The sequence below is a fragment of the Pleurodeles waltl genome, chromosome 9 (genome assembly GCF_031143425.1).
Source record: "Pleurodeles waltl isolate 20211129_DDA chromosome 9, aPleWal1.hap1.20221129, whole genome shotgun sequence".
Taxonomy (NCBI): domain Eukaryota; kingdom Metazoa; phylum Chordata; class Amphibia; order Caudata; family Salamandridae; genus Pleurodeles; species Pleurodeles waltl.
In genome coordinates, this window is record NC_090448.1 from 1,081,473,512 (window position 1) to 1,081,501,050 (window position 27,539).

At 42.9% G+C, this 27,539-nt stretch overlaps 1 protein-coding gene across 5 annotated transcripts in view; it reads left to right on the top strand.

The window, feature by feature from the left end:
• Positions 1 to 27,539, top strand: part of MIDEAS (mitotic deacetylase associated SANT domain protein) — a 588,535-nt gene that overhangs the window by 289,032 nt on the left and 271,964 nt on the right. The gene's annotated exons all lie outside the window — the stretch shown is intronic.

The window sequence follows — 27,539 nt, forward strand, 5'->3', positions numbered from 1 at the left end:
CGTAAATGTTCGCATCACGTGCCTTTGCTTACTGAATATTGTGATTATTATGCTTTGAGGGTTTTTCAAGCTCGGGCCTGGAAAGATCTGTGCACGTTTCTCTGAAGCTGGAGTCCCTGCATCATTGGAATTAGTATAGGGCGCATGTGGCACAGCGTGTCAGCAAGCTCCCACAATCCCTGCCCCCTTGTGCACCGAACACAGTGTACGCCATATTATTCCGTATATCACGACATGTATTACTTCTTCGCGGGTCTTGTATGCGCCGTTCTTTAGTTGTCTCAACCTCATAAAGTATGCACACTCGGCCCTAAACCTTCTAAACAGGTTGCAACACCGAGCTTGGGATTGTAGAACGCACCATGCTTGTGTATCCAAAACGAAGAGGTTTGTACCCGTTTGCCTTTCTATCGCATAGCTACGCTTCGCCGAGGCTGGTCTAAATAACAGTGACCGACTAGATGATCAGAAACAGCAGATGTCCAAGTGACAGCAGCAGGAATATCACCTAAGGAAGAATGGGGTCTGAACTCGCACTTTCATTTACTTATCCACCTATACATTTTCTCACTGATCAATGGCCCACTAGAGAGCTCTGTTTACAACTTAAATGTATGTCATTCATTGCTGAAGTGTACATATTCTGTTGTATCAGACTGCCCTGCTGGATCTGTTCTGCGGGAAATTGAAGATTGCACGTATCGTCTTCTGTGAGCGAGGGAAGGTTGATTTACTAATGCCATACTGTCCCTCTTTTGCGAGGGAGTAGAACTAGCACTGCTGCTGCCTAATTTGCATTTGTCCTGTGATGGGGAAAATATATGCTGATGCTACCCTAGCTGACTGTAGCTGTCCTCTTAAGTTAGGCAATGTGCACTATTTCTGCCCAAAGTGTTCTGCATGATGTTCTCCCTTGAAGAGGGGTTTGTTGCACCTATCCTGTATGTGTGAGACAGTCTTGTGATATTCCCTGTTACCGCCACATGTCCTTAATCTTGTGTTTGTCAGTCACACCTTTATTGCTGGTGTTTGTTATACCTTTGTGTTGTGAAGCTAGGTATGAAACTTTCCACTAAACATAAGACCAAACAATTTGCATTTCGACAATGCTTGATTTAATACATGATGGTAAGTGTGTTTCACAAGTAGTGTTTGAAATAGAGAAGATGACTTCGTAAAAATTTGAACACGTATCTGATCAATGGCTCTATGTCCTGCATAACACCTCCAGCCAAATCTGGCATTTTAGCTAACAACACTTTGGGATTTTGAGGCTATGATGAAACTGTTAAATGCGCAACTACAAGCCCCATGATGCAAATGCTGTTAGTCGAAAAAAAATAGAAGATTGTATCTGATGTCGAAATGCCAAAGCGCAGAGTTGTGAAAAGCCTTTTTTTTCTTGTAGGCAAAAGTAGGTTTACAGCCTAGTGCTTCCGAATGGAAAGGTAGCCAGTCAGATGCAAATGCCTGCATTTCACTGCCAATGGATTAACGTTATCACTCCATGGAAAATAAAATATATTATTTATCAGAACAATAGCGTAGCATAACACAATGTAGCATAACACACAATATAACACAGCGTAGCATAACATAGCACAATATAACATAGCATAACATAACAAAACATAACACAATATAGCACAGCATAGTGTAACATAACACAGCATAGCAAAGCATAACATAACACAATATAATACAGCATAACATAACACTACATAACACAACGTAACATAACACACTATAACAGCAGAACAAAACACAGTATAGCACAGAATAGTGTGACAACACAATATAACACAGCATAGTATAACATAACACAGCAGAGCAAAGCATAACATAACACAATATAATAGAGTAACATAATACAACCTAACATAATACAGCGTAACATAACTCGGTATAACAGCATAATACATCATAACATAGCCTAGCAGAACACAACATAAGGCAACATAGCCCATCATAGCATAACACAATATAACCCGCATGATTCCACACCACGCACATCTACTCCATTCCAAACCAAAACACATGGGTAAAAAAAAAATTGTAATTTACAGTGATAGTAGCTCTAACTCTAGCAAATGCTAGACCGATTGCATTGCAAATGCTTGTTCCTTTTGGCGAATAGGGGGTTTTAGCCAGTGTTCAGTTTCTCTCCAGCTCCCGGAGTGGGAACATGGACATAAGTGTTTCCATGTAGGGTTCTGAAGTGTAGTTTGGCTTGTCATGTACGGTGTTGTAGCTGATGTGGAGCAAACAGTTTTGGTGTTTGAATTGGAGCAAATTGAGTTCTGGTGCTTGATTGACTACACCAACACGTGTGCTTCTTCTGTACATTTAATATTGTACAGCTTCAGACCACATAAACTGCCCATTGTCGGGTGTGAGTAGCTGTCCTAGACACTCTTTTTTTTAACTACGTACTTTAGTTTTCTTTTTCAGTTATAAATGTGGGACTTATTGTACCAAAGAGGAAGAGAAAACAAACCATGCCCTGATGAGCTGCTCGTGCCTTCCTTTGTGCTCCACAAGAGCTCTGCAGTTTCAACCTGGCTAGATGAATTCGGAGGTCGTCTGAGATGGCATACTGGTCTAAGAGGGCCTTATTGTTGAAGTGCATTGAGCTAAATGCATAACTTGCAGGGCAAAGAAGGGATATGGATAGTCTTTGACTAAAAATAAGGATTGAGAGCCTCCAAACAAGAGGCCACGTGGGACCTCTGCTGTTGGTGAGGTAGAATAACCCATGACATTGATGCATGTGTGATGGGCTTCTCATCTTATTTTTGCTTTTTCTACAGTTAGTGCAACATGCAGCAGTGCAAAACGGTGCCTTAGAAAAAAGTATTATACATCTAGCGGTAGGTTAAGATAAGAATGGAGTTTATGTCGCTGCCAAGTGCCCTGGGTGACGCCTTTGGCTAGCTCTGGCTTTTTAGCCTGAAGAGCTTTAAAGTCCATAGGAGCAATGCAAAAAGTTAAACTACAGCCAGCTTCCAGAATGCAAGCTTTTGTGGGCAAAAGCTGCAAGTGCTTCAAGGGGTGAAATATGCCCATTTGACCTGTAAATGTCAATAGGGATCGATCGCTTCATTGTTTCTATTCAAAAGAGTTGTTGTTTTGAAAAATGTTGCTGCACTGATCTCTGATCTGCAAAGTTTGTCACTTTGCCACCTCATGCTTAACTGTAAGATTTCCATGTTAAGAATGTCTCTTGCGTTAGTACCACTGTCAGATGTGAGGTCTCCATTCCGCACCCCCCTACCCCCCCCCCCCCAACCCCTCACCCTCATTTGTTCTTTTTAAGAGATCTCCTGGTTTCTCAAACACCAAAGCGGAAGCTCTGGGGGTGTCTGTGGTCCTAGCAGGATTAAAGATGTGATGAACCATAGGAGGAAATGTTTATTTCTCCCGAGTGCCTGGCTGGTAAAGTCCTCTCTCCACCCAGGAATCGTCGTACTGGACAGGTGTTTATTTTGCTTCCCTCTACCTTCTTAGTAATGATTTTCTTAATACCAGCCCAAAATGAATCCTACTCTCTAACAGAGGCAAGACGACCTTTTGCTTTTTTTCCCCCTGACAAACCCTCCTGAATAGGATCTAAGAACCTCTTACTGCCCTCACATTGACGAGTTCTAGAGCCAATGGTGATGGGTTCCCAACCATTTGCGAATCTTAAATAAACACACATCTGCACAATATTAAAACCAGACTGACTGGCATGGTCATGTTCTACCAGCACAAGGAACAGTAAGCTTTAGAGCTAATTTTCCAGGTTAGGTGGTTCATGAGGTTAACACTCTATACTCGAGGTTAAAATAATTGTGATTAATCATTATTTATATTCTGGTATGTTGGGGGTTGGAGCTCATCTCAAAAGATTATACCTCATGGTGGGCTAGGCTGGACAGGAGACTTCTACTCATGTGGTGGGGCCAAGCTCAGGCAGAAGGCCGGTTGTTAAAGTTTTTGTGTGGGTATCCCACAGGGTAATTCCACTTCTTTAGGGAGAAGTTAAGCACGTCTGTAACTATACTCTCTTGCTTACTTTTACATTCAGTAGAGTCAAGAGTAGCTTCCAAACCAAAGGAGGCTGTAGTAGAAGACATGTATTCTTTAAACAGATGGTTTGCTGAAAATGCATGAGGTGTATGCTTTAATTTTCTTTTGCTTAAGAATTGTTCTTGGAAAGTTCATCCCTAATTGCATCTTGGTCAAGCTATAAAAACACACAAAATAAGTAACTGGGCGAAGCTTGCCCGTGAATCATTATGGCAAAATTATTGCATACAGTACCATCCGGCTGATCATAGCTTTAGCAAAGGCCAGTGGTCACGCTCACCCCAATAAGGCACCAAACCTAAACTTTCTGAATCCTAATTAACGCAGGGTCTATATTGTGTCTCTCAATTGGAGTATTCTAGGGCCTTCAAGAACATTTGGGCTGTGATGATTGTTTATTTTTGATTGTGATGTATGGGAACTGGAGGTCTACATTGTTGAATGGACACTTACTAGTGAAACTTTAAAGACTTAATTAGGTGGGAACATCATTGCACAATTGGGAGCAGGTGAAAATAAGCAAAAGTGAGCACCACCTTTCTGTAGCTCTTTTTGTTTTATGTTTCACATTGCAAGGACTCTAATAAAATAATGGGAGATGTGACTTAAGAAAAAGGCACAGCACAGTGCTGCCCAATAGGGACAATGCCGAGACCAGCAAAATGCACTGTGGTTTAAAATCCTGCAGCCCATTGTCAGGGTTGGTGTCACATGGCCTCCCTTCTAAATATCGGCAAAAGCCCATGACCTAAATTGTAGCTGCATGTGTTTCTAAATTTTTATTCATGCTAGTTTACACATTAGTACAGGCGAAGCCCGTTAACTTACTGACGAGTTTATTCCGTGCCCCAAAGTAAGGGCATATGCCGCTCTGACCAAGGGCCCCAGTCTTTTAGGGGTTTCCTTCTCGGGGATACCTGCTGTTTGCTACGACCCCTGTGCGAAAGGAGTTAGTAGTTCTGGTTCTTGTGCTCTCCTGTGTGGGAAGCTTTTATTGATGCACCCTAAATTTATATGCATTACGTCAAGTGCAGATATAACGTTTTACTAACGCTGGTCGTCCTTTTGCGTCTTCTCCTTTATATGTATAAAAAAAACATGCATTTATGAAACCAGTAGGTTTGACACTCACATTTGATCAATGAAAAAGGCAATACAAAAAAACCTCAACATTGTAAATCCATTAAAAGAAGAGGTTTTCGTCTGTAAAATGCATGAATGAGATAAAGAATTACGTTTGTAATGACAGTGTACTTTTCTGATGTATTCCAGTAGTGGCAGAAGGATACACCAAATTGTCTAATAGAAGGAAACGGAGACAGAATTATTCCTGTGGGCTGATCGAAAATGTGTTTGACAATGTTTCAAGCCAGTGACTGGACGTTCCTGAGCTAAAGAAGCCACTGGCTGAAGGGGGCTTTATCAGTGCCAGTTGGAGCATTTACAGGATAGAATATGTTTGACTTAAATGGCGAAAGACCCTTTGCAAGACGCATGTGAAAAGGGAGTGTGCAGAATATAGAAAAATTTGAAACATGTTTAGACACAATTCCTTTATGGTGTTCTGCTGTGAGAAGTGGATCAGATACTTTGTGGCACATTTTGTTGTGTTTTAAAGCTGGTAATCCAGACTAGTGCTCCTCAAAACAAGCTTGAAGGAAGTAGGGCTATCTCCATCGATGTTGGAGATAGAAATGTGGCTGTGTTGTTGGAGAGTATACAGTGCCCTGAAGTCAAAAGGCCTGCCTGGCATTTGTGCAATTGCGATGTTGAAATATGGCATTCAATTAATTATTCAGTAGGGCTAATGACATTCGTGGAGTTTGTATTATTATATATCTTCTTTTTAAGAAATGTACCTTGTTTCCCACTAACTGTGAGGTTTAGGCTCTGTTGGGAACAGTTCGGTTAGTGAGCCTTACTTATTGACGTGCCAATGCACCTTGTTGGTAATGCATGTGTTGGCTTAGTAAGTTTCTGTGTAAGTTGGGCTCTGTTGTTTGGGAATTGTAGTTGGCTATTGTTGTGAATTGTAGTTAGCTATTGTTGTGGTATGTTGTATATGCTTAATACTGCAAGACAGTTTGGGAAGTTTAAATTATCTACCTGCAAATTGTTTTTGGAGAACTGTGAGAGCATTCACCATAACTTCTCGCTAGTATTTTTGGGGAAAGCACGTAGTACATGTCTGCACGTTATATAGATTTGTGCTCGTTGTGCATGTCAGAGTACTGTGGATGTGGGTAAAAGTAGTACACCGTCGGGAGAGATACAAGTATAGAACACTGTGTGTTGATTACAATTGTGGAAAGAGCAGTTTCCTGTCAATAGGGCTTTGTGACAAAGTGTATGTGGGGATTACCCGATGAGTGTGATGTGGAAGAAAAGTACCATGACTTTTGATTGCAAGGGCTTTTACCCCAAGGAGATGAAATGTGGGTTATAATAGGACCCTTTGATTTTGTGGGTGATAGCCACATTTCACATTGGTGACTGATACCAGAGCGCACTTGTCTGTACAAATGGGAAGATTTGTGAGGAATGTGGTACAAGAGGCTGAGTATATTTGTGGTTTTCTTGTATGTTTATTCATGTTGCGATGATGGAGTCGCTTAGTGTTGTGCTTGGCTTGTGGTGTTTCATGAATCACTAGTGTGCTGTTGGTGAGTACTTCTTGGCCTGCTGATGTAGTCTGGTGTCAATGGTTATATTGCTGGATTGCTCTAGCTTTTATTGTTGGGTTATCAATAATTTTTGCCAGTGCTTGTTCAGTATGTATGCACTGGAGGTTATAATTATGCTCAGAAGACATCTCCGCTTTTTCTGGTGCAGTTTTGAGCAGGCATGGTACAGGTTCCAGATAAAGTGCTTTCTTTGTCCTGGCACCTGGTCATGTTGGTTTATCTAGCTAGTGTGACTGGATGTAAGGCGTTCGGAGTGCTGAGGTGCACGTGTGTGGGGGTGTTTTTCTTGTGGGGATATGTGTTGATTGTGTAAGCTGGACATGGTGTTTCAGCAAAATGAAGTGGATGTCTGGGGACACTGAGTGCAGTTGTGATGACGACCTTTGAGCCGGGAGTCTGGTCTAGAGAATTTTGAATAGAATTGATGCATGGTTAAATGATTTTTTGTTTTGTGCCTTGAATGTGTAGGCTTAGGCATGACAGGGAAAACTGTCAAAGAAAGCCTGCGGGTTCCATGCCCTACCAGTTGCATGGTAGGGACATGTCCTATGTGCAAAAATGTTCTAGTTTGCTGAGAGGGTCTTCATGTGAAAGTCAGAAGCCATTCAAGTAGGTGGTAAGTGTGTTTATTTTTATTTTTTTATTGCATGTTAGGCCTTAAGGATACAGCATCAGCAAGTAGCTCCGGTCACGGCTTCATCCAACCTCAAACTGTCCCCATCTCTTGGCTTTGTTGGCACATAGAGCCCTGACGGACCTATCGTCTTTTGCTGTAATTTAATGACTTAACATTGAAAAAGAACTTAGCTCTTACAAGAAGGGATTCAGACACTTCTGTGAATACCCCAACCTCAAACAAAAACATTCACAAACAAATACGTACACACAGCTGTACCTTGAAAAAGGTTTCCGGTAGTAAGTGTTTATAAAATGTATATTTAACATAAGCAGTTCCTGAAAAGTTAAATATATTCAAAATTAATTTCGACAAATTTGATTTGGCAAACACACCCACATCTGCCAGTATAAGCTTACATGCTATGGATGTGTCATTAGGTTGAGCGCACAAGCGCTCTGGCCTGTTGTAATCTATCTGTGGGCTTTTAACCACGCCCATCACTATCACTCGTTCATCGGCTTGCTTTTCAAAAATCGTTTGTTATCATTGGTAAATGATTTACGTTTGTCCCTTCTTGGGGCGGGTTTGTTACCCCCTTGGCCATCGACCCTGTTTCATGGATAATTGCACTTTTGCAGATACGTTTGACTGTGAGCGAACTTCCTTTTCCGGTTGCGTCCCTCCTTTGCGCTCACGCTTATGGCGGCCGCGGCGCTTTGAATTGCCTTGCTTATGTCATCTGTTTTACTTTTCATTTTCGATTTATGTGGCAAGAAAAGTCCAGTTAGGAATTTACAATGCTAATAGTTGTAACTCGAGCAAACGCAAGACCCATTACATTGCAAATGGTTGTTTTTAACACTGTTAACTCCAAATCTTAAGTGTTTATTGGCCCCCAAAAAAGTCTTTACTTGGAGCATATACATCGGGAAATAAATGAGCTAGAATCACCTTGCATTTGTTACCGTATAAATTTGTAATTATGATTTCTGTAATGTGAAGTTCTCAGAACAGATCCTCGAGATGAGATGGAAGTGAGAAAAGCACTTCACACCAGAGCTAGTGTGACCACTGAGCAGCTTGTTCTTTCCACATACCATAATGATTTCAGAAATGCAGAAAATATAAATCTTGATACACAAACGGGCTAACACGCAGCAAAAGTTTTTTACTAACAAAAATTGCAGTTTTTGGTACAAAATGGTTTGGCAGCATTGGTTAAGAAGGGCACACTTTAAATGGTAAGGCAACTCAAACGATTAATGTATCTCTTGCATAGAAATATGTACAGCCTGCAGGTCAGAAAGTCCCCATTACAGCAGGATCGTTTTAGCCTTTCATCATCTGTAGTCCATTAAATAATTCAAGTCAGTGTTACTTAGTTAAAGAATGTTCTCAAAGCATGACTGTATAGTATGCTATCTTGGTAGCTTGTGATACACTTAATGCAGCCATTAGGACGACTGCAAGCTGTGGTAGAAAGGAGAGGCAAGGAGAGAACAGGCTATATAAACACTTCGTTATTAAAAGTATTGTTAACTATTGTAGTCTAGAGAGCAGCTAGAATTGTAGGTGGCTACAAAAGAAATGGCGGCATACTCTATATGTATACTCCTGCTTAATGGCATGCATTTAACACCAATACCATCATGGACCACCATTCAGTAAATACAAGTGAAGTCATCCTAGTGAAATAATAAACGTTGGCAATCCCAATAGTTCCTAGTTGTGAATGTAAATGCATTTTGTGTCAATGATAGACTCAGACACTCATAAAGTCATCATGTATGCACTCTGTCACTCATCTTTGCGTTCAAGCTTCCATTGACTTATTCTTGCATTCCCCCTGTGACACAACTACGATAAACGCACGCAAACTCAACACCATATGCATGCTAAAATAAAAACTTCACAAGTAGAAAAACACAGTGAGCATATGCTTACAATAACAAAACATAGCTATGGGTCCATCTTGCAGAGGTATTATTGTAATTAATTGTTTTTAAGTTCCAGGATAGACCCCACATTTAAACCAATGTGTTGGCAATCTTGGAATGGAAAGTATGACACAGTATGGATAACAGCATTCCATAATGGTTTCCTGGTTTAGAATAAGTGCCACATAGGATGCAGCAAACTGCTGGTGAAATGAGTGGCAAAGAAGGGACCCATTAGCACTACCTGCAGAGCTGTACTATCCTCTGAAGATAGAAAATAAAAAAGAGGAGAAGCAGATAAACAAAGGAACTATAAAAGGAGCAGATTAAAAATTTAAAAGATTAGACAACCAGCCCTGACACTGAAGTAAGTATACTCATGTTCAACTGGAAGGGCACATGTGGTAAAAAAATAAAATGTGGTTAATCACAGGGCAAGAGAGCCCGTGCCTGATGTGGGCTGAATTGTTACCCATGCAGTACTGTCATGAATGAAAGCACGGTGTAACTGACACGCAGGCAGAAATGTGATCCTAGATCTCCATCTCTTTCTTTCTCTGTCAGTCTCTATCTAAATTATTTTTATTACAGGGTCCTGGCCGACAGATCCGAAGAGATTCTAGCAAGAATTGTTACACTGCTGGTCTTCTACCCCTAGAGATTTGCAGAGGTGGAGACTAACACCAAAACCCTTCCTTGCTTCTTAGATGTGGAAACCAACTCCAAAATCCTTTCCTACAAATGTAATCTGTGACAGTCTATGTAACAAAACACTTATCTGTAGTCTTTAATACAGAGAAATAGCAATCCACCCTTAAATGCCTATTGACTTCAACATATGCTTTTCACAATCATTATATTGGGCATGCTACGTTCATCATAACTTTTTGTAATAAACAGATTTAGTTCTGTGCCCTTTCAAATGTCTTTTCTTAGTGAAGCAGTCCAGCTGTTATCATTGGCATATCATAACCAACTCAGTTCTTCATTGTTGATCTTAAACGTTCCAACAGGGCAACCATCCGGCATACAGTCATAAAATTGCAAAGAAATAACAAATTTTAGTTGGCAAAACAAAATACTATCTCTTCTAACAGCACATAACAAGGATTCTCACAGTGCAAATCTATACCCATGTTTTGGCAGGGGGGTAACCATCACCAAAACCCTTGCCTACTAAGGTAATCTAGGAGATGCCGTGTAACAAATAATTTATCTGTAGGCTTTACTTCAGAGTGGTAATAACCCTTCCATAACTAGGGGTGTGGAATTTAATCAAATATCTACTTGTACATGGGACAGGCTGCTTCTTAAATCTACTTGTCCCTTTGGTGCCATGTAGTGCGGCAACAAATTATGGCAGCAATCTCATTATGTAAGAGCTCCGATAATAGCCCCCTCTGATTATGCCAGGGCTACTACTATTGTATGGGCTTGAATAGCTGCAATCTCAATCTGCCCTATAGCACTTTATTTATTTTTCCACCTTTCCGCAGATCTACATGCTGGGGCTGGAGGAAGCAGTAAACAATAGTTCCAAGGCTGGAATGCCATTGAGTCTACACACCTACTAACTTTCATGTTTTAAAGATTTTCACCAGCTCTTCAGTTTTTCCCCATAATGAGAAAGGTTGGAAATGTACTCCTGACAATGGCAGTAGAAGTTCTTCCAGGGTTGGGGAAAAAAGTGGTTGGAGAGAACGTGAAGTTGTAAACGCTCAATAGATTTTCACATGAGTAAATCTACACTTTCATATTTGCTTGTGCTAAAATACAGTTCACAAATATTTTGTAAGAGTACAGTTTCCTGATCTACTTCTGTAAGTTCTTGTGAATTCATGAAAGGCACTAATTCAAAGACCTATATACCATTGGTGCACTTTTGTGACTTTCTTAAAGAATTGGGTCCATAATTTGGTCTGGCGTTAACAAAGACATTTTGTTTTTATTAAACTTCTATTTCTGTCTCTATCTTTTGGCTGGCTTTATTGTGAGTGATCACATTCTGCTCTTCCATAAGGAGCATATTGGCACACACGTTTGTTCAGTGCTAGGAACTAGTGTGGCAATCGGTATCGTCCCCTTACAAAGAACATGGAGCGGGCCCCCCCTCACTGCCCACCCCAGACTCCCTCAGCACAGATGCTGTGCTGAGTGGGCCCTCTGGAGGGAGGCTGAGGGGGCTTTGTTAGGTCACTGGTGGCAATGTGGGCTTTTTGAGACCAAAAACATTTTTTTGCTTTTTGCCAATGTTTGTTACAATGGTGAGGGCCTGGCAGCTCCCACAACAATAAAGGGTTACAAAAGCCATGTCAAAACAAGATATGCATTGACGAAACCAAAAGACTCACAAAACTGTTTGATCGGTTGGCTTTGCCAGTGCTTGTTTATTTTCAAGCTTCCCATACTCTCATTGAAAATGGTTACACTGATTTTTCATTAGTAATATTTTTTAGAAATACTAGCATGCATCAACACATTTTACTAAATGACGCTTCAAAGAAAGCACCTACAATTTCATAGTAGTGAAACTTTTTTTTCCTACTTGCATTATACTTAGCCTCATTTTGTTAAACTTTTCAAACATGTACACTTTTTTTTTTTTTAAACTTGAACCACTGTTACTAAGTGCACTGTGACCATAAAACGTTTATTTACAGCGCACACCTTAATAATGAAATCTATTCATTAATGAACCATAAATACAAGTTCGAACAGCATTAACAAATGGACACATTACTTCAATTGGAGACAGTTCACTTCTCTGTAAACTGGCAGCCAAAGGGTTTGTGCTACAGGGGGTCGGGTCTACTTGTCCTAAGGACAAAATAAACATGAAAACTTGTCCTTGACCTCAATCAATATGTCCCAGGCGTCTGGCGATAGGAATTCCACATCCCTGCATAACTCATTGAGTTTAACGTGTGCTTTTCACAACGAATGTCTGGCCAACTGCCTTTATCATAACTTTTCATGGTAACAAATAAGGCCTATAGCCTTTATCACTGGCTTGTCACCTTAAACAACTCAGCTCTTCTGCACTCAGCATAAGCAGCCATCAGATAGTCCTAAAACTACAAATACATATAAAGTTACAATTGACAAAGCAAAATACTGTCCCTCCTAAGAGAGCTTAATAAAAATTATAGTATAGTGCGTATCTTCTGTTCCCATGATTTGTTCAGGTAGGTCACCTATTCCAAACTCCTTGCCTATGTGGTAATCAGTGAGATACCATGTAACAAAAAACATGCCTACAGGCTTTATCACAGTGTAATTCCCACCCACTCTTAAAAGACTATTGCCTTTAAACCATGATTCTCCCAATAAGTAGGTGAGGCCTTCTGGCTTTGTCATAGCATTTCATAGTACACCAATCAAGCCTATGGAATCTGGTATTTTTTACCATTTGGCTTTAGACCTTAACTGGTATAAATGCACATAAGCTGGCAACCCTCTTGCATGCAGTTATAAAACTGCAAATAAGTAAAAAATACAGTTGGCAAATAAATATACCCCCTCTCAAAGGGGATTAACAAGAATCATCACAGAGAAAACCCCCTGGGTTGGTCATAGTGGGTGGACAACACCAGTACTCCTGCCTACAATGGTAGCTTGTCAGTGTACATGTAGCAAAATACCTGTTTACAGCCTTCTAGCTTTTAAAGGTGTACTAGCTTTATTAAATGCTTTTCACAATAAATAAGCTAGACCAATTGCCTTTGTCTTAAAATTTCATAATAAGCAGATCGGACTGTGGCATCAGATTTAAAGTTTCCCAGTTCATCAATTGGTATATACCTTGTCACCATAACTAACAGGGGGCCTACAGTTTTGAGTGTTAGCTTTTCCATAGGGCAACCATCAGGCATACAACCATACAATTAGAAACGTTTTAAAACTTACAGTTGGCTAAGCAAAATACTACCTTTCCAAGAAGGACCTTAGCAGGATTATTAAAGAGCAAATCTTCTATATCCACATGCAAGGAGTAACCAACACGAAAACCCTTCCTGAATATGGCAATCTCTAAGACTCTCTATCTATTGTAATCCTTAATAGGGAGTGATAACAATGCATCCTTAATTGCCTTCTGATTTTAACATATGCTTTTCAAAGTAAATACAACAGGCCTCACACCTTTTAACATTTCATTTAATAAGAAACGGATAAGGCCTATAGTCATGATCATTGGCTTGCCACCCTAACCAACTGAGTCCTGCTTCATTGAGTATAAGCTTTGATACAAGTCATAAAGGAAATATAAGTAGTCCTTTTAGTGAAACACACAAACCTGCGACCCAATCATATGTTGTACTTACTGTAATCAAGATGTGGATGGAGCCCAAGTCCCTCTCTCAGCACTACTCTGAAAGCTCTGTTTTTTAATGACCAGCAGCTGCATTGTCAAGCCACACCTAAAAATCGATATAAATTAGTGTAGCCCTTAACATCCCATACTACATCCAAATATCCTACTCCCTTCTGAAGTTTAATGTTAAGGATGATATTGTGCTGGGGCTAGAAAACAGCAACATATTCCCATCACTGTCGCCCTCAACAGTTCTACTGCTAGAGAAAACCAAAAACGAAGTTATCTACTTACCTAAGACACCTAAACAGCATTACTGTGCCCTATATATTTCCCTGAAAGTTCAAGCTCAGGCACCGCGATAAAAGAGAATAATTACAGCTGTGGGGAGGGAAAACACTTTTCTGGAAGAACAGGACGCTGTGCAATCCAAACATACCCTTGTCCAGCAACATGTGGGTGGAGCCAAAGCCCATCTCTAGTAAGATGGAAAGATTTTTTTAGCTTGATCACATGAGGTCTGGTGGCAGCTTCGTTGTCAAGCCAGAACTATAAAAGGAAAAGCCATTGTCATGTTTTGTGAGTTTGTCATGCAAGTCCTATTTGTGGATATAATTCTTAGTGATTTCAACGTTCCCCCTTGGGGGGACTGCTTACTATGTTTTTGAGCTGTTTGCTTGTGACATGATATACTGGACTAAATTATTTACTCTTAAGAAAGTGGCAAGGACAAGATCCATTTCCAGATCACTACACCATATTTGTTAACTTCACTATTGAAGGCTAGTTAATGGGCCTCTATTGTTTTGTATCTTTGAAATGCGAGCCTAACTAAAACGTCCCTGTAAACGTTTGTTTTTTATGTAACTTTTGGTTTAAGTGTGTGTATGGTATGTATGTATGTGTGTGTATGTATATGTGTGTGTGTGTATGTATGTATGTATATATATATATATATATATATGTGTGTATGTATGTGTGTGTGTATATATGTATATATATATGTGCTAGGAACTCTGAGTAATTGCAAGGTTTAGGAGGAAAACTGCTCTTGGAGTGCATTTATAACCCCACAGCACTTTACATATGCCCAACTCAGGTGTCTATCTAGCAGTTTTGTAAGCATACAATTAGCATAGTGTCCACACCAAGTTAGAACAAGCATTTGCAATGCAACGGGTCTCGCGTTTGCTCATGTTAGAGCTGATCGCATTGTAAACTCCTAACCCGACTTTTCACCTATCGGCAAAAGTGCATTTCTGTACGTAGCCGAAAAAGTGCATTTAACTATGTAAAGCGCACGACTTCTGCCAAGCGAAATTGCGCTAGTAAATTAGAGAAAAAGTAGTCCACGAGCCGGACAGAAAACAGCGAGCCTCGCATGTTTTCTGTACTTGGTCGATGCGCTCGAGGAGGGCTAGCCACCGGAAAAGGCATGACGTATGTGTGCCTTCCACTAATGAAAGCAAGCAGATTTTAACAGGCAAGCCCACGAACCAATGAAAAACACTGACGTGACGTGAAGGGGGCTCCGAGCCCTTTTCTAAACACTAAAGCATCTCGCTATGAAACGCATGCGTGAGCGCATGCATCGCAGGCTCAACCCTAAAAATGGAGCCTTTTACCTTTATTTTTTTTTTTTTTTTTTTTTTGGTACAACAATGCCTTTAAGGATAGGATTAGCCAGTGCTATCCGCGTTGAGCTAAAAATTAACAAAAGTTATTACAATTTTTTTTTTTTTTTTTTTTTTTCAACCACTCCGGGCACAGTATTACAACTTTCGATTAGTGAAATACTATCCAAATCAACCAAGAAAGAATAAAAGCAACTCCTTCTGTATGTGGTTTATTTTCATGAGTGCTTATCAGAAGCATGGCTTTGTCCTGACACAAGGGGCAACCAGTGTAGATCACAGGCTTAGTGTGCCACATACATTATGCAAAACAAAGCTAGGAACTGAGTAGTTCCCATATTTAGATGGAGAGGGGTGTGTGTGTGTGTGTGTGTATATATATATAACGCCCCCTTTAAAAAAAATAAAATAAAAAAAAAACTGCCTCTCTACCCACGCCTAAACCCCAACAAACCCTTTGCCTCTAATCACCCCGAGTTCACTTTACCTCTACTCACCCACCCTTTAACCTTAAAATCATCCTTACCACGCTTTCTCTTCTCACCCCTTTTTAAACCCTAAAACCACTCTTGCCCCTCCCCCTTTAGTAGTTCTACCCGCACTTTTCGCCACTTTCTCTTTAAATAATAAAATAGCTATTAAAAAAAATAAAAAATTATATACTTACCTGCAGAGTACAGTATATTGTGGTAAAGGATGCGGGGTACAGATAAGAACTCATTAGAATAACTTAACTGTGTGATAAAGCTGCAGGTTAAAGGTCATGCGCAGAAAAGACTGGTGAGTGAAGGTTACATGGCCCATAGAAGCGTGTAAGTATATCGCCCTCAACTTGTTTTCTTTTCTCTCTGAATGCGGTCAGTGTCTTCAAATGAAGTTGTCTAGGTCTGTTGTCTGCTCCTGTCATGCTGGTCCCCCGGGGTGGATCAAAGGTCTCAGCATTAAGGTGATAACGTCGCTTTCTTTAGGGGTCTCACCTGAGGCGGATTTCCACCGGTGGAAGATTGGCCTCTCCTTAACTGGGGCATTGATGAAGGCTGCTTAACCCCTTCTGTGCTGCGGACGTAGTGGTTACGTCCTGCGGCACAGTGCTGCTGTGCCGAGGACGTAACCACTACGTCCTCGGCACACAGCCCAGAGGGAGCGCTCTCGCTCCCTCTGTGTGCTTCCCCCCACCCCCCCAAAGTCAGGGATGGAAGGGGAAGCCCTTCCCCTTCCACCCCGACCCCCCCCAACCCCCCCTGTGACGTCAGCGCGCGAGCGCGCGCTGATTAGTCACAGGGTCTCCCCCCATCGCGCTGGAAGCTCTGCTTCCAGCGCGATTGAAAAAGAAATGCTTTTGCATTTCTCTTTCAATCACTGGGGGAGGCCCCGAGAGGCTTCAAAAGGGAAGGAAATGTATTTCCTTCCCTTTGAAGTCTCTCACAGGTTTCAAAAGCCGGATTGCTTGCAATCCGGCTTTTGAAACCCCACTAGACACCAGGGATTTTTTTTTTCTCAATGAAATTGGCAAAAGGGAGCGACCCCTTGGGCAAGGGTCGCTCCCAGGGGGGCATTTTTTTAGGAAGGCCTTTTCTGCCCCCCCTGGGGGCAGATTGGCCTATTATTAGGCCGATCTGCCCCCAGGGGGGGCAGAAACCTCTAGGCACCAGGGACCTTTTTTTTTTTTTGTTTTTGTGATGTTTTCTTTTTTTGTAGGTTGGGAGCGACCCCTTAGGCAAGGGTCGCTCCCCTGGGGGGCAAATTATATTTAGGCCATTTCTGCCCCCCTTGGGGGCAGATTGGCCTATTTTGATGAGGCCAATCTGCCCCCAAGGGGGGCAGAAACCATTAGACACCAGGCAGTTTTTTTTGCGCGCGAATTTCACGCAACGGGAGCGACCCCTTGGGCAAGGGTCGCTCCCTGGGGGGGTGGGGGGTTATTTTAGGCCATTTCTGCCCCCCTGGGGGGTAGATCAGCCTATTTTGATTCGGCTGATCTGCCCCCAAGGGGGGCAGAAACCACTAGGCACCAGGGATTTTTTTGTTTTTTCGTTTTACAGATGGGGAGCGACCCCTTGGACAAGGGTCGCTCCCCTGGAGGGGCAAAATGTATTTAGGCCAGTTCTGCCCGCTTTGGGGGCAGATCGGCCGATTTTAGGTCAATCTGCCCCCAAGGGGGGCAGAAACCACTAGGCACCAGGGATCTTTTTTTTGCGCCGTCACGCAAGGGGAGCGACCTTGTAGGCAAGGGTCGCTCCCCGGGGGGGGGGGGTGGGGGGGACAAAATTATTTTAGGCCATCTCTGCCCCCCCTGGGGGCAGATCGTCCTATTGGTATTAGGCCGATCTACCCCCAGGGGGGGCAGAAACCTCTAGGCGCCAGGGCAAATGTTTTTTTTTTTGTTTGTTTGTTTTTTTAGAGATGGGGAGCGACCCATCAGACAAGGGTTGCTCCCCTGGGGGGCAAACTGTGTTTAGACCATTTCTGCCCCCCTTGGGGGCAGATTGGTCGATTTTATGTCAATCTGCCCCCAAGGGGTCAGAAACCACTAGGCACCGGGGATTTGTTTTTTGGCGCCAATGTCACGCAGGGGGAGCGACCCCGTAGGCAAGGGTCGCTCCTGGTGGGGGGGTGGGGGTTGGGGATGCAAATTTATTTTAGGCCATTTCTGCCCCCCCTGGGGGAAGATCGGCCTATTATTAGGCCGATCTGCCCCCAGGGGGGGCAGAAACCTGTAGGCGCCAGGGCACATTTTGTTTGTGTGTTTTTTTTTTAGAGATGGGGAGCGACCCATCAGACAAGGGTTGCTCCCCTGGGGGGCAAACTGTATTTAGAGCATTTCTGCCCCCCTGGGGGCAGATTGGTCGATTTTATGTCAATCTGCCCCCAAGGGGGCAGAAACCACTAGGCACCGGGGATTTGTTTTTTGGCGCCAATGTCACGCAGGGGGAGCGACCCCGTAGGCAAGGGTCGCTCCTGGTGGGGGTTGGGGATGCAAATTTATTTTAGGCCATTTCTGCCCCCCCTGGGGGAAGATCGGCCTATTATTAGGCCGATCTGCCCCCAGGGGGGGCAGAAACCTGTAGGCGCCAGGGCACATTTTTTTTGTGTGTTTTTTTTTTTAGAGATGGGGAGCGACCCATCAGACAAGGGTTGCTCCCCTGGGGGGCAAACTGTATTTAGAGCATTTCTGCCCCCCCTTGGGGGCAGATGGGTCGATTTTAGGTCAACCTGCCCGCAAGGGGGCAGAAACCACTAGGCACCGGGGATTTGTTTTTTGGCGCCAATGTCACGCAGGAGGAGCGACCCCGTAGGCAAGGGTCGCTCCTGGTGGGGGGGTGGGGGTTGGTGATGCAAATTTATTTTAGGCCATTTCTGCCCCCCCTGGGGGAAGATCGGCCTATTATTAGGCCGATCTGCCCCCAGGGGGGGCAGAAACCTGTAGGCGCCAGGGCACATTTTTTTTGTGTGTTTTTTTTTAGAGATGGGGAGCGACCCATCAGACAAGGGTTGCTCCCCTGGGGGGCAAACTGTATTTAGAGCATTTCTGCCCCCCTGGGGGCAGATTGGTCGATTTTATGTCAAATCTGCCCCCAAGGGGGCAGAAACCACTAGGCACCGGGGATTTGTTTTTTGGCGCCAATGTCACGCAGGGGGAGCGACCCCGTAGGCAAGGGTCGCTCCCGGGGGGGGGTGGAGGTTCGGGGGGCAAATTTATTTTAGGCCATTTCTGACCCCCCTGGGGGCAGATTGGTCGATTTTATGTCAATCTGCCCCCAAGGGGTCAGAAACAACTAGGCACCGGGGATTTGTTTTTTGGCGCCAATGTCACGCAGGGGGAGCGACCCCGTAGGCAAGGGTCGCTCCTGGTGGGGGGGTGGGGATGCAAATTTATTTTAGGCCATTTCTGCCCCCCCTGGGGGAAGATCGGCCTATTATTAGGCCGATCTGCCCCCAGGGGGGGCAAAAACCTGTAGGCGCCAGGGCACATTTTGTTTGTGTGTTTTTTTTTTAGAGATGGGGAGCGACCCATCAGACAAGGGTTGCTCCCCTGGGGGGCAAACTGTATTTAGAGCATTTCTGCCCCCCTGGGGGCAGATTGGTCGATTTTATGTCAATCTGCCCCCAAGGGGGCAGAAACCACTAGGCACCGGGGATTTGTTTTTTGGCGCCAATGTCACGCAGGGGGAGCGACCCCGTAGGCAAGGGTCGCTCCCGGGGGGGGTGGGGGTTCGGGGGGCAAATTTATTTTAGGCCATTTCTGACCCCCCTGGGGGAAGATCGGCCTATTATTAGGCCGATCTGCCCCCAGGGGGGGCAGAAACCTGTAGGCGCCAGGACAAATTTGTTTTTTGTGTTTGTTTTTTTAGAGATGGGGAGCGACCCATCAGACAAGGGTCGCTCCCCTGGAGGGCAAAGTGTGTTTAGACCATTTCTCCCCCCCTTGGGGGCAGATTGGTCAATTTTAGGGCAATCTGCCCCCAAGGGGGCAGAAACCACTAGGCACCGGGGATTTGTTGTTTGACGCCAATGTCACGCAGGGGGAGCGACCCCGTAGGCAAGGGTCGCTCCTGGGCAGGGGGGGGGGGTCAAATTTATTTTAGGGCATTTCCCCCCCCCCCCGGGGCCGGCTGAGCTAGAGGTCAAAATCCACAGGTAGGCACTTTGCAAAAAACACCTCTGTTTTTTGTGAAAAAATATGTTGTGTCCACGTTGTGTTTTGGGCCATTTCCTTTTGTGGGCGCTAGGCCTACCCACACAAGTGAGGTACCATTTTTATGGAGAGACTTAGGGGAACGCTGGGTGGAAGGAAATTTGTGGCTCCTCTCAGATTCCAGAACTTTCTGTCACCGAAATGAGAGGAAAAAGTGTTTTTGGGCCAAATTTTGATGTTTGCAAAGGATTCTGGGTAACAGAACCTAGTCAGAGCCCCGCAAATCACCCCATCTTGGATTCCCCTAGGTCTCTAGTTTTCAAAAATGCGCTGGTTTGCTAGGTTTCTCCAGGTGCCGGCTGAGCTAGAGGCCAAAATCCACAGGTAAGCACTGTTTTCCTTGAAAAAATTTGATGTGTCCACGTTGTGTTTTGGTCCGTTTCCTGTCGCGAGCGCTAGGCCTACCCACACAAGTGAGGTATCATTTTTATCGGGAGACGTGGGGAAACGCTGGGTGGAAGGAAATTTGTGGCTCCTCTCAGATTCCAGAACTTTCTGCCACAGAAATGTGAGGAACATGTGTTTTTTTAGCCAAATTTTGAGGTTTGCAAAGGATTCTGGGTAACAGAACCTGGTCCGAGCCACACAAGTCACCCCTCCTTGGATTCCCCTAGGTCTCTAGTTTTCAGAAATGCATAGGTTTGGTAGGTTTCCCTAGGTGGCGGCTGAGCTAGAGGCCAAAATCTACAGGTAGTCACTTTGCTAAAAACAGCTCTCTTTTCTGTGATATGTCCACGTTGTGTTTTGGGGCATATCCTGTCACGGGCGCTAGGCCTACCCACACAAGTGAGGTATCATTTTTATCGGGAGATGTGGGGGAACGCTGGGTGGAAGGAAATTTGTAGCTCCTCTCAGATTCCAGAACTTTCTGCCACAGAAATGTGAGGGACATGTGTTTTTTTAGCCAAATTTTGAGGTTTGCAAAGGATTCTGGGTAACAGAACCTGGTCCGAGCCCCGCAAGTCACCCCTCCTTGGATTCCCCTAGGTCTCTAGTTTTCAGAAATGCACAGGTTTGGTAGGTTTCCCTAGGTGCCGGCTGAGCTAGAGGCCAAAATCTACAGGTAGGCACTTCGCAAAAAACACCTCTGTTTTTTTCCAAAATTTAGGATGTGTCCACGTTGCGCTTTGGGGTGTTTCCTGTCGCCGGCGCTAGGCCTACCCACGCAAGTGAGGTATCATTTTTATCGGGAGACTTGGGGGAACGCTGGGTGGAAGGAAATTTGTAGCTCCTCTCAGATTCCAGAACTTTCTGCCACAGAAATGTGAGGGACATGTGTTTTTTTAGCCAAATTTTGAGGTTTGCAAAGGATTCTGGGTAACAGAACCTGGTCCGAGCCACACAAGTCACCCCTCCTTGGATTCCCCTAGGTCTCTAGTTTTCAGAAATGCATAGGTTTGGTAGGTTTCCCTAGGTGGCGGCTGAGCTAGAGGCCAAAATCTACAGGTAGTCACTTTGCTAAAAACAGCTCTGTTTTCTGTGATATGTCCACGTTGTGTTTTGGGGCATATCCTGTCGCGGGCGCTAGGCCTACCCACACAAGTGGGGTATCATTTTTATCGGGAGACGTGGGGGAACGCTGGGTGGAAGGAAATTTGTGGCTCCTCTCAGATTCCAGAACTTTCTGCCACAGAAATGTGAGGAACATGTGTTTTTTTAGCCAAATTTTGAGGTTTGCAAAGGATTCTGGGTAACAGAACCTGGTCCGAGCCACACAAGTCACCCCTCCTTGGATTCCCCTAGGTCTCTAGTTTTCAGAAATGCATAGGTTTGGTAGGTTTCCCTAGGTGGCGGCTGAGCTAGAGGCCAAAATCTACAGGTAGTCACTTTGCTAAAAACAGCTCTGTTTTCTGTGATATGTCCACGTTGTGTTTTGGGGCATATCCTGTCGCGGGCGCTAGGCCTACCCACACAAGTGAGGTATCATTTTTATCGGGAGACGTGGGGGAACGCTGGGTGGAAGGAAATTTGTGGCTCCTCTCAGATTCCAGAACTTTCTGCCACAGAAATGTGAGGAACATGTGTTTTTTTTAGCCAAATTTTGAGGTTTGCAAAGGATTCTGGGTAACAGAACCTGGTCCGAGCCACACAAGTCACCCCTCCTTGGATTCCCCTAGGTCTCTAGTTTTCAGAAATGCATAGGTTTGGTAGGTTTCCCTAGGTGGCGGCTGAGCTCGAGGCCAAAATCTACAGGTAGTCACTTTGCTAAAAACAGCTCTGTTTTCTGTGATATGTCCACGTTGTGTTTTGGGGCATATCCTGTCGCGGGCGCTAGGCCTACCCACACAAGTGAGGTATCATTTTTATCGGGAGACTTGGGGGAACATAGAATAGCAAAACAAGTGTTATTGCCCCTTGTCTTTCTCTACATTTATTCCTTCCAAATATAGGGGTGTGTGTAAAAAAGACATCTATTTGAGAAATTCCATGTAATTCACATGCTACTATGGTCACCCCGGAATTCAGAGATGTGCAAATAACCACTGCTCCTCAACACCTTATCTTGTGCCCTTTTTGGAAATGCAAAGGTTTTCTTGATAGCTATTTTTTACTCCTTATATTTCAGCAAATGAATTACTGTATACCCGGTATAGAATGAAAACGCACTGCAGGGTGCAGCTCATTTATTGGCTCTGGGTTCCTCGGGTTCTTGATGAACCTACAAACCCTATATATCCCCGCAACCAGAGGAGTCCAGCAGATGTAACGGTATATTGCTTTCGATAATCTGACATTGCAGGGAAAAGTTACAGAGTAAAAAGTAGAGAAAAATTGATGTTTTTTTCACCTCAATTTCAATATTTTTCTTTTTCAGCTGTTATTTTCTGTAGGAAACCCTTGTAGGATCTACACAAATGACCCCTTGCTGAATTCAGAATTTTGTCTACTTTTCAGAAATGTTTAGGTTTCTGGGATCCAGCATTGGTTTCATGACCATTCCGGTCACTGACTGGAAGGAGGCTGAAAGCACAAAAAATTGCACAAATGGGGTATGCCCCAGTAAAATGCCAAAATTGTGTTGAAAAATTGGGTTTTCTGATTCAAGTCTGCCTGTTCCTGAAAGCTGGGAAGCTGCTGAGTTTAGCACCGCAAACCCTTTGTTGATGCCATTTTCAGGGGAAAAACCACAAGCCTTCTTCTGCAGCCACTTTTTCCAATTTTTTTGAAAAAAACGAAATTTTCACTGTATTTTAGCCAATTTCTTGGCCTCCTTCAGGGGAACCCACAAAGTCTGGGTACCTCTAGAATCCCTAGGATGTTGGAAAAAAAGGACGCAAATTTGGCTTGGTTAGCTTATGTGGACAAAAAGTTATGAGGGCCTAAGCGCGAACTGCCCCAAATAGGCAAAAAAAGGCCCGGCACAGGAGGGGGAAAAGGCCTGGCAGCGAAGGGGTTAAACTTTGGGATTTCAGCTAGACTCCAAGTAAACTCCTCAGCAGTATGTGCTGAAAAATGCTTACGGTTTAATATCCGCTATATCTACTGAGGAGAAATCTTTACTCCACCTGACAAGCTTTACCAGTTATATTGGCATTGATGTTTCCCCATGTGGATGGTGATAATGCGGTTTTACCGTCCTTTCTAAATGCTCTTTTTATAACTGAAGTAGTCTTCGATTCTGCCACCTGTCCTGTTGCCGGGGTGGTAGTTGTCGATGTTTGCATTTACTGCCCGTATTTAGAAGTTACTGTGTTAGTTGCTTATTGAATACCGTATTCAACTTACTGCTGCTTATTGACATCATATTCGGTTTACTGAGCTTTGTAAGTTGCTTGTAGTAGAACACTTCGGCTGAGGAGCACGGAACTCCTCCGCCTTGAGATTCCTGCAGTATCACAGGCGCACCCCCAGGTTTCAGTCACGGCTCCCCATTTCTGGAGCGGTTTACGCTTTCCCGACTGAAGTGGTTTATGGGTACACTGCTGGTTTGCTTCAGAGTATCATGATAGAATCTCAGAAATGAGGGTGCAAAGCTTTGGTATTATTTTGCTTCCACACTACAAGATCTTTTAATTTGCTATAATTTTATATATGTGATATATTTATAGGGGTTTTGAGCCAGCCCTCTTCACCCCTTGTCATTCTCATTTGTTTTCTACTCTTTACAGCGCGAAGCCTGGGCAATGGGTCATTCTCCTTTGCCCATTGGTTAATTTCACTGTGTGAATCAGAGAAAGATGTAATTCTGTCCTTTGTCGAGGAGCAGGACTGCACACGAAAGGAATTCCCTGGAGTGCTGATCACTGTTATGGCAATGTACGCTTTTTTTAGACCAAAATTACTTTTGCTTTTAAGTGTTTTTGAAGCTGAGGCCTCGGCAGGTTTCTCAGTAATAACGTTTTGCAAAACGCAGAACAGTACAAGCATTGCCATTGCCATAGCCAGAAGGCTGGCGACCAATGCCAGACCTGTAGGCTTTGTCAGTGCTTGTCGTATTATAATTGTTAATTTCACCACCACAGTAATGCCTTCAGCAGCCTTCATAGTTTTAATTCTTGTAAGCGCTTCGATCTCCTTCGGTCATGGGCAGCATCAAGCATGCGTTCCTCTTGCTCAGAGAGCTGTGTTCGTTGTAGGTTGTTGGTGAAGGTCTGTTGACTTCGCCTCCACGCATTAATCATCTGAATGAAAGCCCAGTGGAGTTCGGGAAACTTTTATATTATAATTTTAACAGCTTATCCCCAAGTTTACTCTTTTTTATTTTTTTTATTATTATTATATATATTTTTTTTTATATCAAATGTTTATTGCTCTTAACCTTCAAATTGTTGTTTCGTGGGCTATATTTATGACTGGTTATTACCATTACCTAGCACTGCAACATACATTTTGTAAGGGCCATACGTACAGTGGTAAGTAATCAAAGGTATCATTTTCAATCATATGTATTCAAGTTGAGATATGATTCTCTTGCATAAACATTAAACTTGTTCTATATAAATTTTCCTAAACATGCACCGAGCGCGGTATGATTGTGCAGTTTACTTTTATAACTTGGATATTTCAGTGTTTTCCATTGGAACTTAAAACATTTTGTCACCCTATGGTTTTAAATAATTTTTTTTGTAATAATGAAGCATGTTAGACTGTGCACATGTCTACGTATGTTGTTTATTCCATGGCATTGTTTTATGTGTAGTTATTTTAGAACGGTATTTAACCAAAAAGCATGATGTACTAGGTTAAATTTGTGTAGTGAGGTAAAATTACATTGAAGAGGCCTTATTACCATCACCAGAGCGCTTTCCTTTTTAAAAAATATTGTAAGGTATTCTGCGAGGAAATAAAAATTGTTTTTCTCATGGCAGTTTTACTGTACTGTGATCATATTGTAGCACACGACCTTTGCACTGAAGTAATAAATCATGGGTTTGGAACTTTATATAATGTCTCCTTTATGGTACTGTTGTCATTATACGAGAGCTGTGATAATATATCCTTTCTGATTATGCCGTGTTGTGTCAGAGTTTGGATTCTAGAAGGGTCGGATTATGACACATTACAATTGTACAAGGCACTGAGCATATTAGGGCTCTATTTCTGTCAAATATTTGAATATTCACATGCTCTGTTTATGAATGGCTATTGCTTAAGGTAGCTTTTTGATCACAGTAGGGCTTCAAATATGCCAGGACTAAGTCTGGAGGTCTTATTACAGCAGTGTTCGGGACATACCATGGCTCTAACTGTACCATTCTTACCTTTTGCCCCTTAGTTCCTGAGGAAATATCTTAAGAACTACGGTAAATTTACAGTTAAGCATTCACTCGATTTCACTATGTAGATAAACCCTGGTTATATTTGTGATCCAGTGCCTAGGTTGCCAGATGAGATTCAATGGACTGATCAGTCTTTCCTTTTCCACTTGATCATGTTTTGTAATTCTTTGGCAACTTACTTAATCGTACTGTGCCTCAGTTCTGTTGTTTGCCATAGTAGTGAACATATACCAAGCACTAGATCAATACCTGATTTAGACTTTACAAGTAGATGAACTTTACATAGGCTTGTCAGGATCAAAATGTTATGGGTCGATTCTCCAGGCTGTTTGAGCATGCAAGTTTGGCTTTTACACACTCAAAAGCTCTATGTGCTATATATATATATATATATATATATATATATATATTATACTCATGTGCGTTCATCTGCTCACTGGGGAAGCAGATGGGAAGTGGTGGCTCCAGGTCTGCAATGCCCTGAGAGTTTGTGCACACCCACAAACCTACATACATGTTTTACTGGATTCACCAGCTCCTCTCTAACCCATTCCCACCTGTAAAAGTTTTGAGATTTGCTCCTGATACACAGGAGAAAAGGTTTTCTGGAGTGGGATGTAACCATCCATTAGGGAAATTAAGTGGGGGTAATTAAGTGGGGGTATAGGAGTGTATGTATCTGTGGGGAGGTGGGGGGAGTGGAAGGGGGAGGGATATTTGCTAGAGATAGAAGAACAAATTTAACAAGTGATTTTGGTCTACAGTACAATTCACAAACTATAGCTAGGTGTATGTTTGCAGATCTACTTCTAAACACTTTCATGAATTCCCGAGAGTCTTAGATCTGTATCCGTGCAAGGTCATAGAACTGCGGACGCATTTTTGTCACTGTCCTTACATTTTGGCAACTAATTTTACTTATATCCCCTTAATGTTGCCCTTAATTTTCACACCAATGTCCGGTATTTTTTCTAAACTTCTGGCAAGCCTCCAGCTTGTTTTATTAAATGATGCCTTTGAGAAATGGCATTTAAATTTGCCCTAAAAATTGCATGATAGTGTAACAAAACTGCAAGTACCTTTTTTGTCCGTTGTATTTTCCAAATTGCAAATATTTTGGTATGTTTTGAAAATGATCTCTAATCCTGTTTCCATTTTTCTGCTTGTACTCTTGGGGCATTATACAAAGCCACACATTGCTAAATGTTGTAAACATACGTACGTGCATTTATTTTGCAACCACTTTTAATAATACAAGCTGAACATTCAGCTCACTGCATTTCCTTCGAGTGCCTTCCGTAGAACTGAAAGATTTGCATAAATGAGCCATACACACAATTTTGAACATCTCATTCATGCATATGTATATAGCTTGCCCTCACAGTAGACGGTTCTCTTCCCCTCAACCATACTCAAGACTAATAATTATCAGCCAAAGGCTTTGTGCTGCAAGGGGGTTCGGTCTTCTTGGCCATTGGACAAAAAAAACATTGAAACATGTCATTGACCCGAAAGAATTTGTTGATACAGCTCTAGATATTTTTTTATTGGGGCACATTTATTTTCATTGGCATGGCATATTTATGTTTCTACACACTTGTTAGCAAATTTATATGTATGTACTTCCTTCTGTAGCTTTTCTGGTTGTTCGTAAAAACAATATGTTAATAGGTCTAGCTGTGCCTACTTTTTTATTGTGGATTATAAATGGATTATGTATTTTTTTCCCAGCAGAGAGCGAGCTTTGGGGGTCATTTTAGAAGGTTTTCAGAATGCTCTGGTTTGTAGCTGCGGCTTATTTTTAGTGCCTTTTTATGTACTTGTCAGTGCTTGCATCCTATACTTTGCTGCATGACTAGTCTCAAG